Below are 12566 nucleotides of genomic sequence, written 5' to 3' on the forward strand. Positions count from 1 at the left end.
TAAAGAAGGCGTTTTTCAAATCTACGACACTGAAGTGCGTAGCCGTAGCAGGGATCATTGTTAAGATTGTTGTTACATCCGGCACGATTGGAAATTGTAGGGCCACTACCCGGTTAATAGCACGAAGATCTATTATAAACCGGTACGGAATTGCATTGTCGCCTTTCTTATATACCGGTAAGATCGGACTATTACATAAGCTACCTGTAATCTCTTCGATCACTCCACGATGTACAAAATCGGAGACAATGCATTTCAGAGCGCGCTCGCCCTCAACTGAAATTTTATATTGCGGAATGCGCGGTAGTTTAACCCCATGTTTCAAGACTATCTTAACAGGCTCAACGTGCAATATTCCGACATCATTGTCGTCTATTGCCCACAAACATTCCGGGACAATGCCGAACTCGGGAGGTAGAGGTCGGGTCAAGTACTGGGAGTTAAAAGGTTGCTGTGGTGAAACTGTCAATCTTATTCCGTCAGGGGTACAATGGATCACTGCATTCAGTTTCTTCAACAAATTCAACCCCAGCAAGTTTTCTCCACAGTTTGAAGTAAGAAGAAAAGGGCACTGGTCTGTAAAAGGGCCCAAAGAAACGGACACCGGCGCAGAGACCGGACAAACAGTTGGTATACCAGAGAACCCTATAGAAACGTTTGTTTGCCCTGACAGGGGAATGTTTGGAACCCGAGAATGGTCAATGGAGCACTTCTGCGCTCCAGTGTCGATCAAGAACTGATGTTTCCTATTCCCCACCAATAATTCAACATAGGGGCCCTTCTGAATAACGGGAATAGGTAAAGGTTCCAAACGCTGCTTCGGGCAATCCTAGTAAGGCAGAACTTCATCAAAGGGAAGTTCCTCAGAAAGATAGACGGCGGAAGGGTGATCAAATATATTTCTCGAGTCCATACTCGGAGTCTGATTTTCCTGTGAAAAAGGTTGCTGGGGATCTCGTAGAAGCTGACCCCTATCAGGACCCCCTGCTCCAGGGCGGCCCCGTGGTCGCCTACCCATACCTCCGAATGTGCCTCCTGACCTCTGACGGAGGGCAGGGCACTGTGCTCGCCAGTGACCTTCCTGGCGGCAATAAGCACACTGATTAATATTTATAGAATTTAGAGGAGTATTTCCTCTTGGAATGTACTGACCTCTAGTTTGTGTCGTACCTCCTCTGGGGTGCCTGACAATTTGCTGCAACAATACCTTAGTCTTTAGGTCACCCCTTCTTTTTTCGATTTTCTCTTTTTCGTTATTAACCCGATTCTCATAATACTGAGCCATATGCAAAACCTCTGACTGAGATTTTGCCTGCCAAGCGCTCTCTGAGGACATAATTTGTGACTGGATGTCGGGCAACAATCCACGCACAAATTTGTCCACAAACAACCTCTTCCCCGACTCTGTACCCAAATCCTGTCCACTGAAGTCGGAGAACACCTGTTCAAACCTATTAAAGAATTCAGTGGTACCTTCAGTTTTTCCTTGGACACAGGCCGTAAGCTTGTCCCAAATAATCCTTTTTTCTGGAATTATAGTTTTCAATTTGGCAACTATTCTATCGGGTAAAGTGAGTATTACCTGGGGTGGTTTCTCACCAGCTGGTCGTTCCCCATCTATTCTAGTTAGATTTACCCATGTATCCCCTAACCCCGGCACATCATCTACTGTCCGTACCTGCTTCCATACATCAACAGGTAAAAGCACTGGAAACAATAAATCCATGTCACTTAAGGTGAACACAGAAGACTGCAAAACGGATTCTATTTCTTTATAAAACCCTGTCGGGTTCTTCCTAATATCAGGGACTGATTGTCTGATCGTGTTCACTTCCTGTCGAGAGAACGGGACGTGAACTAACTGTGATACGTAGTGTGCTGGGATATCCACCGCGGGAGCACCAGTCGCCGCGTTGGCGGGGATTTCTACTTTTGGGACAAGGGTCGGAGGGACCTCTCTCATAGGCAACTGAGATATAGGGACCTCCGACCGCTTACTGAGTAATAAGGCCAAATCAAGCGCTAAAGCAGCTGTGGAAGTGTCGGGCAAAAAAGCTCTTTTACAAATACCTAATAACTCTGTGGGGCAACCAACCTTCTTTCTTATACATTCTTCCTGCAAGTGCTGTACCATCACTTGAATTACCTTCCTTTGCATTTCTACCGTATATTGACTACATGTATCGTATACCTCATCCGGCGGTATTGATGAATCCGAGATCCATCGAACCGCATCTCTAGTACAAATCCGTACTTCCTCGGGTGCTGATCTTCGGCACGAAAGGAACCGTTTCTGCATATATATCCTATCGTCCTCATCATCCTCATTTTGTAATCTTTCAAAATCCTGTCTAAACTCAAACAATCTATCGACATGCCCATATACTTTCTGTTCGGTATCCCTTGAGAGTGCCAAAGCGTTCAGATCTCTCACCCCTTGTGGGAGATCCGAAGTCTGCAATCTACCCCACATTACACCTAAGTGAATCCCCAGTCCTTCAATAAAAACGTTTTTCTCGGGAAAATCGTGCAAATTAGATAATGTTGAAAATACATCAGTTTGATCACCTTTTTCCATGCAATGTTTAGCCCAAGCAAATAGTTCCTGTTTCCTGCCCGCAGGAACAGTACTACGAGTCACAATTTTCGACCCTGCACCGGGATCTGATTTAGTGAACACAGAACTCCCCGGAATCGAAAGTGTAGGAGAACCTAACAAGGGTGCAGGGGAAAGAGATAATGTAGTAGACGGAATAGACAGAGGTGCGACAGTCAAAGGACTGGAAACAGCAGACTGCGCAGGGGGAGTAGGAATAGCAACAGGAACAATAGGAGGAACGGGCAAAGCGCCCACAACAGGAGCATATGGAGGTGGCGCTGAAGAATCAGGCCTTCGTTCATTTAATATCTTCTCAATAAACTCCTCAGAAACATGAAAATCTTTAGAGGGATACATTTTCTGGACTCCAAGCGAGAAAGCTCTGTCCATTTTCTGGGTTTCATCTAATCGTTTTTCCTTGTCATATAACAATGCCTTTTCGGCATTCGTTTTATGACGTCGTGCATGTTTATCCCTACTTTTAAGCTGCTGTAATGCTTCCTTTTTCCAATTTTGTAACACGTCAAAGGCTGCTGGCCTAGCCTTCTTTTTAAGCAAGATCGACTCTAAGTATTCAATACGGGGGATCTCAAAACTACCATTGATTGGCCACTGAAATTCGGAGGCATTTCTGGTCTGTCTGTGCCAAATGTCATTAAATACAATACTACCAATGCCATACTTACAGTACATAGTACACGCCGGCGACCCCTCCTGTGGTGCCGGACGGCTAAATTCAAAGGATTGTCGATCGCTGCGGAACAAAGCCCTAAAGCAGCTAGACAATTTCCCAGGCATTTCTCAAAGACTTGGTGTTACCTGGTCCAATAATTGTGTCTGCAGATACAATACGCCAAATTCAAATTGTCAGGGTTAAATTAAGAGCCGGGTCACGACTACACCTGACCAAACCTAAGGAGGACCGTACGGTTTTCAAAGGACTTCAACTAACAAATTTTACCTGCGTTCAGTGGTTTCGGCAAATCTGCCCGCCTCGGATTTGGACCCTCGTCAAGATGCCGTGTCAGACCGCACGACTATCGCCCAAGGATCGGATCGTGCAGCGCTGCCGAGGTATCGCGTCTCGATCGGTCGGGCCCGCAGAATCACACCGTCCGATCCCGATTCGATAGTCTGCGTCAACCTTCAATGATCCGGCATCAATCTTGAGGGTCCCTATTCGGGCGCCAACTGTGGAAACAGAGAAATTGACATGAGGCCGGGAAGCCCAAATGGAAACACACCAACACAGGTTACAAAGGACCATATAAAGCGCTTTATTTCAGAGTTACAAAGTTACCAAGTTATCAAAGTCAATTGACATGCGAATAGCTATTCGGCTCTCTGACTCACACACGAACCTCCAACGATAAGGTTTCGCATCGAAAGTGGGAGAGACCGAATATCTGGATGCTCGGGTTTTTATACAGTTTGTACCACATTGGCCAGCCCTCTTGCGAGTTAACCATTCTTGGAACCATGGCTAGGGTTCGTAGCCAGGTCGAACACACAATTTACATACATTAGATCAGTTCTGCTGATACAGTTACATATTTACACAAAGGTTGAACAGAGGACAGGGTCTTAGTTCATGACCCTAACAAGTAGCCTGCGGACATATTATTCATTCACGTGTGCGGAGGTCACCATGGCCGAAGTCTTACTCGCAATGTCATTCGGCCTCCATTTTGTGATTCGGGGTGACTTCCACACTGCAAGAATACCTAAAATGGCGGCTAGATCCAAGATGGCGGCTTTACACGATACATTAAGGTCAAGACCTTGCCGTGGAACCTATGTTCACAATATTCTTTAGACAGCTTGGCGTAGGCCAACATACATTTAAACAATGCGATTCTGGTCACAATATTATATCGATTTCCACAACATTGGGACATTCAGGATTGAGGTCACAGCCCTTGATTGCTAGGAATTTGGCAGGAGAGGTGCAGTTCAACATGATGGTGGTGAGAAACTACTTGTATTTGGAGGACGACATGGCCAAATTAGATATGTTGCATATTAAATGGATGTGGTCTGTGACATGCATGTTGATGTTCATACTGTTGAAGAAGTTCATGATATCCATATGTTGATGTGTGCCAGGTGGTCTATAACATGACTGACAAAAGGAAAAACAGACTCATACGTGTTCTTTGTATTAAGTGGTTGTTTCACCACATACTCTTTCCCTACTGCAGGTTCAGTGTCCAGGACTCATTACTGGGACTTGTCTCTCCTTCTATACTCTCTGCTTTTTACATAGTCCCATATCCTAGGCTAAGCAGTAGGACTGAAGAGTCCATGGGAGCTGGAGACCACCACCTCCTCTTTAAAGTCGGCCCTACAGGTGGCGTATGGGGCATACCCAGAATCCCCTGCCCATAGCTAGTATACTCTTTTGTGTACAATGGAGTGCTTTCTAGTTAGCGAAGCCAGTATTGATATAAATCAAAGGGGATCTAATGTTTCCTGTAGGTACCCCAGATAATTCACACAAAGGGGTATGTAATGATTGTTCATCAAATGGAGGTGATAGAAGCAGCCCACACCATTACCCACTAAAAGAGAATGGTGTGACATTCCAGGTTGGCAGAACCAGACTGTTGGGACCCTCCATTATAAGGAAACTAGATATAGAGATCGGCATTACTACACATCTGGAATATTTAAGTGAAACAAGCCTGTCCATGTTGCAGTTGCAGAGTTCTGTTTGCTTTGAAACTAACAAGATTCGTCGATACGTCAAACAAGGTGGGATGCAGTTTTAGGGCAAGTGAATGTAAAATGGTGTCTGCAGTTGATTAAACCCCAGCCATCGCACCTACACTGGGTCCGGTGGAGTTGCATTCCTTCCTGGTGAATATCAATTTATGTGTTTGCCTACCAATTCCAACCAGTTGTTTACAGTTAAAAATGTACCCAAACCACAGGCAGGGGTGGACAGTGCGACAAGGAAATCTGGAGATTTGACGGTGAGCCTCTCCATTATGGGCATTTTTTGTATGGTTACCTATTTTATTTTAACTTAAATTCCCTATACCTTAGAGCCCTCCAGCTCTTTTGCTATATTTTGGGACTTTGAACCTTTCATTTTCAATGTGTTTTACGTTTGCGTTCTTTGGATATGGGGTTTTAAACAACTCCATAAGCATCATATTTTTCTTGTGTGTCACACAGCACCTTTAGTGCAGTGGCACAGGGGTGTCTTTCAGACTCTCTAAAGTTTAAATACCTTCTCTCGGACTGACTGTCTCCCAGAGCATATGAAGTTAAATTGACTTTACTAGTCCTTTTAAATTCATAGACCCAGCACACACTATCTTCTTATAGAGTGCTGGAGGTGTTACTTAGCATCCCCTGTGTCTAAACACTCATGTAACAGTCAATTGTTACACTTTCATCTTGAAATGGCTGGTGGCAGTGGTTTTGCAACAAACAACCATGATTTTTCCTGACGGCAAACACTGGTAGCTAAAAATCGGGTCTGCCATGTTTTTCAATATAGCGCCCATGACCCCTCTGTAAAAACAGACTCCGTTCATCTTTTTTTGCCGTTTATTTTAGGAAAGGTCCTTCTTGTGTTTAACGCTGCACGCCAAAAGAGGTTTTGTCCCTTTCTTCCATGCCCTTTGGCGGGCTTCAGTGCTGAAGCCCTCCTCTGGCTCCTGAGTATCTGGGGTGGACAGGATGTGAGGGAGGTGCCTGAAACTCCCTGTGCTTAGTCTCCTAAGAGACCTGAATGCACTCTGGTGTGATTGGCTGGCTGACTGTCCGGCAAGGACAGCCACCCTGCTGGGTGAGTGACAGCTAGGGTGGACTGAATGGGAAAAAACTGTTTAAAAGCAGGTCTCTGGGGCTTGGAAGGCAGAGTCAACCACTGGAACGAAAGAACCAAAGACGAGCTGAAGGAAGACGACTGCTGCAACTCCTGGACCGTTGGTTTGTACGGTGAAGCCCTGTTGCAGGTCCGAATTGCCTGTAACTCCATCGACAGAGAATCTCCTTCAAGGACAACTTCGTCCCTTGAGCTAGTGGGAACAACCAAGTCATAAGCCACCTGGACACTGTCTCCATACTGGTCGAATTTTCTTCAGAGTGCTGTTGAAAACCGGATAGCCAGTGAGAAGAATGCCAGTTTGTGGACTTTAAGGCACTCACACCTTAAAGCCAACGCTTAGCCAAGCTTGTGGCCTCTTCCCTGGGCAGCGCAGGAACCTCCCAACGTCCTCCTTCTTGTCCCCACGACTGGAGCACAGGAACAGCGAGATCTGCAAGAATTGCCAGGAACAACTGCCTCAGCTACAGCTTTTCTTCATCATTAAGGTACTGTGCAAACGCAGTGTGGAAATCCTTGCTGCTGCGGTGAAAGTTTGTTAAACTTTCCCTAATTTGGGGTTTTGGTTGCTCCTAAACAGACATATAACTCTTTTTTCTGGCAAACTACTTCTTCGAACATTGGCAAAGACTTAACCGTTTACTACCAGAACTGTGCTATCCTATCCAAGACTCTGAACCATTGACTTTGGCCCATGCCTATTGAATTGAATTGCTGTTGTAGTGAACTGAAATTATTTGCCCTGCCTATGAAAGTAATTGTGCTTTAAATTATTTTAACCTTGTCTTTCTACGCCTTTTGAAAGTACCTGCAGTGCCATTTTGCTCCCAATTCAGGGGAGTTTAACTTGTTCAGAAACCTATTGGCTGTGTACTGTAGTGTATTGGAATGTGATATTGAGCTGCTTTCTTACTAGTGGAATGTTTTCCAACTGACTGTGTAAATAAATGTACATTCTTTTACCAAGAAACCTTGACTAATGTTTTTTTTTTTTAACTACTTTGATTGCAAGTCCTTTGTGTAACATCTTGTACTGCTCACGTTACTCTTAAGATAAGTCTGGCTGTGTAGTAAAGTCTTGTACCAAAGGTGAGATTGTGCTTACACCTGTAGTCTTAATTTTGTGTAGTGTTCCCAAAGGGTACTTCATGTAATTCTGCCTAAAGGGGTTTGGGCTTACTCACACTGTGCACTATGGGTCACATTGAAAGAAAACAAAACATTTCCACAGGGAGCTTTGAATGTATGAAAGAAGGTGGAAAGAATAAAGGAGTGGTTAGGAGTTTGACGTGGGTTGCGTAGTGTGCATTAAAATGAATAGGAGAACAGGGCCATAGGGAGGAAGCAACTGAGAAGGAGGATGGGAGGAGTTTGGGTGAAGGAGCAGTCCATCAGTTGAGAAAATATAGGAAGTGGTAGAGGGGGAAAGAAACAATATGTTGAGAAGGAGGTGTGGAACAAACTAAACTTACACTTTTATTTTAGATATAATGCAACAGGGGTAATTTATTAATTGGCTTGCAAGTCATGGAGCACAGCGTGGCGACCCACAAACAACCCACATACCTCACATTCCAGGCTAAGTATATTTATGGCCCTGAGTTCAGTTAGCCCAGAAGGTTTGAGAAACGTCTGTTTAGGCCTCCCACTAGCTTGCGAATTGATTCATAGACATGACAATCCTATCTTATTGTCCATTAAATGAAGTCATGCAGAAGCAACATAATTCTGGTGTAGCACAACCTGACTGGAGTTGGAGATTACTTCCAAGGGAGTACATCCGGTACTACCACAGCAGCCGAGGGGCATACATACTCCACCACTGGGGAGACTTCCCAGATTGGTTGGAGCATAAGTGTCCCTTATTACTGTGCATGTGTCTATTATCAGGTTTTGCCTTTGACCAACAGAGAATGGGAAAGTTAGTGAAGAGTCCACTAGAAAATAACAAAGAACACAGGGCCCAAGGGCCACAATATCATAAGTATGCAACTGTTCATTTCTGAATTCCATAGGGGCATTCCAACTACCTCCTGCAGGATGCAGCCCCATCCCTTATAATTACCCTAAATGTGTTTGTTCATGCATTTATTTATGTATATATAAGAGAAGACCCTGCACCCACAGAGGAAATCCTCTATAGAGATATCATGTGATACATTGAGAGAGGATTCTTTGTTAGTGGAGGAAACCAAAAAGCAGAGAGATGAGAGTAATTCAAGAGAAGTAGTTTGGAGGAGAGGTTGAGTATTCCATAAGCAAAAGGAAAAGTGAAAGAGCAGAATAATGAGGGGAGGAGGAGAAGAACAGAACATTTTTTAAGAACATAGAGGAGGTACGAAGGAGAGAAATCTAAAACAAAAGAGGAGAAGGAGGTAAAGGTCAATAAGCCTTACAAAGTTACTGTCCCAAAAGGAACGATGATTTGTGAAATAGACAATTCAAAATAATTCTATTCTAGACCCAAACCAATGCAGATGTTCCTGGTTTGATAAGGGAATCATACCCAAGAACTACACTAGAAACCTGTAAGTTGTGGTAACACAAACACTTCGGGTCCACCACAATCCTTCGAAGTGTAACACCTAGACTTCATACAGTCAGTACAAGTCACCAGAGTTATGGTGTTGGTATCATCTAATTACAAGTATGACATACTGAACTATATGAAATCCAAGACCTCTACAGCTACTGCCAAGAAAGAATTGGAAGTGCTCTTAAAACCCTAGAGCCTGTGGGTGACTCTTTGATTTCCTGCCTGGTGGCGATCATAGGGTTGAGTTGAGGGAAGAGGTGAGGGTAGTACTGAGGCCTACATGTGTAATGAAGAGCTTACTTCATTCTGTTGCTTTGAGTTCTCATTTGTTGACTTCAGTAGATACACAGCCCTAAGGTTTCTACCGTGAAATAAAGACCCTGCTCTTTAAGATGTCTTTTGATCAATTGCCCTGACAATCTGGACTTCATTAAGTGCCTCATGATTCATCAGTCGTCAGGATGGGTGTGTTTCTGCGTCTCCAATTCACCACAGCAAACACTTCCCCTCAGCTACAACTCCATGTTGCTAAACCTTCGAGGAGACTACCATTCTCAGTTCTTAATCTCCTCAATCTGGCATCTACTCTCTTTGTTTACTCCAACAAAACCGGTGGCCAGTCATGACAATGTATAATGGAAACCACACGCACATTGCATTTGTCATGGGGTCGGTTTACAACAGTTCTGAACCACCAAGCACCCATGAAAGCAGACGTTGTTCCTTACAAGGCCCAATTGCATAGCACAACATACCATATAAGCAATTTATATTTATAAACCTATTGAAAACAATCGTCAGTTATAAATTCACACATTTCCTGTACTACAACGATGAGTACAAATGATCTGTAGAATTGTGGCAGACAGATCTGGAGGTTGTTGAATTGATGTTTACCCTTATCGTTTCTATGCCACTGCCTACGGCAGCATACGATGGTGCCTGAAGAAAAATAAGAAACAGTATTCCTGATACTGTTGTGTTGAGATAAGGTTGTTCAGAGACTTCAGTGCTAATGGAACATATATTATCATCAGGCGTACAAACGGTGGCTCTAAGGCTATTTTCTGTTCATTATGGTCTATAATTTTCTTTGATTCTGAGATTAACTTCTCTAGATCCTTGAAACCTCCAAGTACTGTGTTCGGCCAACCCTTTAACAATTTTATGTGCGAACTTTCTGACTTCCTTCTACTACTGGCCAAAATGCATCAAACTGTTGTGTATCTGTCTGCAAAGCAAAATTGCCCAGTTGTGTGAAAAGAAACGAACTCCACACACATATCTATTCCCTGCAACAGGAGTTTGTTAGTGACGTGGGGACGAGTGCAGCAAACAGGGGGTTTTCAATGGAATCGCTGGCATTTCTGAGCATGCTCAGGACTCTGTTTCCCAGGAACAGTTGTCCACAAGAAACAAAGATCTTGCTCGCCTTGATAAATGTATTGAAATTATACAATGGCTGATGAAAAGTTCCAGCCACTTCTGTGAGTGTCACCCTGATGTGCAAAAGACCCCCTGAAGAACGATGTGCAGGGTGCAGGTGCGGCCAGTGCCCCCCAGAGCCAGGTTGTAGATGTGGGAAGTACCCCTTGTGTAGTTCCTATCCAAAAACGTACTGTTGGTAGTCTGTGCAAAAGGGGGCCACGCCAGCATTGCATCTACCTTCTCCACCAGAAGGAGATGTGATGCTGATGGTTCATCTGGCAGGAGACCTCCCATTGGCTCACGAGGAGATTCCACACATTGTTGCCAGAGGAAATTCTAGTGAAAGCAACGAAAGACATGAGAAAGTTGAGAAATTGTTGTGGGGGCACAGCCTAATGGAAAACGCCCATTAATGCAGATTGACGCAAACCCTTGGCCTGTAAGTCTACAGGACAGTTGCAGTTCAGCAGGTGCAAGGGGCAGAGAGCTTTTATGTGAACTGATCCCCTCGAAGGCTGGTGACAAACTAATGTTATTTGCACTTGATGGGGTGGCAAACCGTAGTTGAGTGTGGGCGCTGGCTGCATCCGTGTGTCCAATGCTGACAATTAAGCAAACTTTTTGTAGTCTAGTAATAGTCCAGTCTTTAGGTTTGTAGACATGGTGTTTTATTGGTGTACGTTACCAAAACCAGTCCGTATGGCATCGTGAGCCAGAAGTGAAACAAAACAGCCGACACATGTTTCAACCTAAGTCTTTCTCAAGGCTGTGAGTAGTGAAGTGAGTGGTGTGGTGATGTGGGTGTTTGGAATACAGTGCCATGACATCATGTGAGAATTGCCATAGTATTCTATAGCTATTACACATCATTGCATCATAATCACACATTTGTTCATGGGAGCAGTTTAAGTCACAAAGGAAAATGTAGCAAAACCATTGATTTTAAAATACGTGGTGCACGGTGTGTTGTGGTGATTACATTGCAATCAATATTGCATTAGTCATTTGGTATTGTAACATGTAGAATTGTCAGCATTACAATTTTTAGAGATTAGCTGGACAGACACTGTACCAAGGAAGGAAGGGGGGGAGAAGAAGTGTTGAGAGATATGTTAGAGCCAGTTTGAGTTAAGAAGGCTAGTTATTGATTTAAGGAAAAGTTAGGAAGAACCTGAAGCAGTGGATCTTACCAGAGGTGTTATGTTGGATGGCTCGTATTGGAGCTGGTTCTTGTTGACATGCATTAGAATGTCACAAAAAAATGGCTGGTTGGCCTGATCTGTAGAAGAATATAATGGGAGTATATAAAGATCATGGTTGGTGTCCAGTTGCTAGAACCCTAGTGGTGGATAGAATGTTGCAGTCATTTTTAGAGGTGCCAGGGGATTCATGCTAGGGGGTGTGTGGGAACCTGCTGAGGTACCGTAGTTGGTCATTTGCAGAGTCAATGCCGTGTGAAGGGCAGGGGATTGGTTTGTGCTATGGGACTGGAGGCAGGCGGATGGTATCTGAGCGTCGCTGTGGGGCATGTCCAGGACCATGGCAGTGCCGCGCCAGGTGGTCTGGGGTCCCGGTGCCATGTGGCCGAATGTGGGAGCTGGGGCAGATGGTGATAATAATTGAGAGGTGGATGGGCATGGTGGGCCCGGTGGAATCGGAGTGAACCACCCAATCTGAGCATTAACTTAAAATGGCGGGATTGCGAAAGTGCAGGGTTGCAGTGCACGTAGCCCAGTGAGGACTGGATGAGGAGCTGGCTAATGGGAGAACCACGTGGGGGGTGAGGGGCTTCTCGTCGAGTGTGGCGAGCCCCTGCTATATCCCAGTTTTGGGCTGTCTATGGTTGGAGACCTACCTTGCCGGGATAGGCGAGTTGCTCCAGCCGCAGTCCTGCTGGAGAGTGAGTCACAGACTGTCCGATCACTTCTTGTTTAAGCGGCCGTGCCTGCTGTGATTGGTTTGTGTGTCAGGTCCCTGTGGCCTCTGATTGGCCCGTCCCAAATAGTTGGGCGGGAAAGGGTGGTGGGCAGTGTTTTAGTCTTGTCGTGCCATTTAGGGCTGCATGCAGGAGCTTCCTGGTTTGTGGTCTGTGCCTGCCCTGATTGGTTAGTTGGGCAGAGCATGTGAGCCCTTAGTACACCCATCTAGTTTCGAAGGGAGAGTGT

The sequence above is a fragment of the Ambystoma mexicanum genome, chromosome 3q (genome assembly GCF_040938575.1).
Source record: "Ambystoma mexicanum isolate Mex_15411 chromosome 3q, UKY_AmexF1_1, whole genome shotgun sequence".
NCBI lineage: Eukaryota > Metazoa > Chordata > Amphibia > Caudata > Ambystomatidae > Ambystoma > Ambystoma mexicanum.